Here is a 749-nt window from a genome sequence, read left to right as displayed (position 1 = left end):
GTTACCATGACTAATGCACGAACATTGAGAGAGTTGGCTGCTCTTGATTTAAATCAGCAACCATTATACATTACTTTTCCAAGTTTGAATGATAATACCCCATTTGAGTTAAAATCTGGTCTAATTCATCTTTTGCCATCTTTCCATGGTTTATCAGGTGAGGAGCTTTATAAGCACTTGCAAGAGTTTGATGTCATTTGCAACAACATGAAACTCCCGAGAATTACAGAAGAACAAATAAAAATGAGGGCAATCCCTTTCTCTCTGAAGGACTCTGCGAAAGATTGACTGTACTACCTACCCCCAGGTAGTATGACCACGTGGGATCAGTTGAAGAAAAAATTCTTAAACAAATACTTTCCGGCGTCTCGAGCCGCAAGCCTAAGGAAGGAGATATGCGGGGTATCAAACAGCATCCAGGAGAGTCGCTCTATGATTATTGGGAGCGATTCAAGAAATTATGCATCAAGTGCCCTCAACACCAAATAAGCGAGCAACTGCTCATCCAATACTTTTACGAGGGGCTGTTTTTCAGAGACCGGAGTATAATTGATGCTGCAAGTGGAGGGGCGTTAGTGAACAAGACTTCTCGAGAAGCATGGGAGTTAATTGAAGGAATGGCCGATAATTTGCAGCAGTTTGGTACGAGGGAGGATGTCCCGACATGCATAGTGAATGAAGTAGAAATATTCTCTATCCAACAGCAATTGACGGAGTTAACATCTTTTGTTAGAAAATTGGCTGTAGGG

At 41.8% G+C, this 749-nt stretch overlaps 1 non-coding gene across 1 annotated transcript; it reads right to left on the bottom strand.

Annotated features, from left to right (window-relative positions):
• Nucleotides 1-378: 378 nt before the first annotated feature.
• Nucleotides 379-487, bottom strand: LOC113764260. The gene has a single exon (XR_003467540.1). It is a non-coding gene; the product is annotated as a small nucleolar RNA R71 (small nucleolar RNA).
• Nucleotides 488-749: the final 262 nt, after the last annotated feature.

The sequence above is a fragment of the Coffea eugenioides genome, chromosome 2, assembly GCF_003713205.1.
Source record: "Coffea eugenioides isolate CCC68of chromosome 2, Ceug_1.0, whole genome shotgun sequence".
NCBI classification, from domain to species: Eukaryota; Viridiplantae; Streptophyta; class Magnoliopsida; order Gentianales; family Rubiaceae; genus Coffea; species Coffea eugenioides.
The sequence above is the reverse complement of the archived record's forward strand: the minus strand, read 5'-3'. Positions and strand labels throughout refer to the sequence as shown.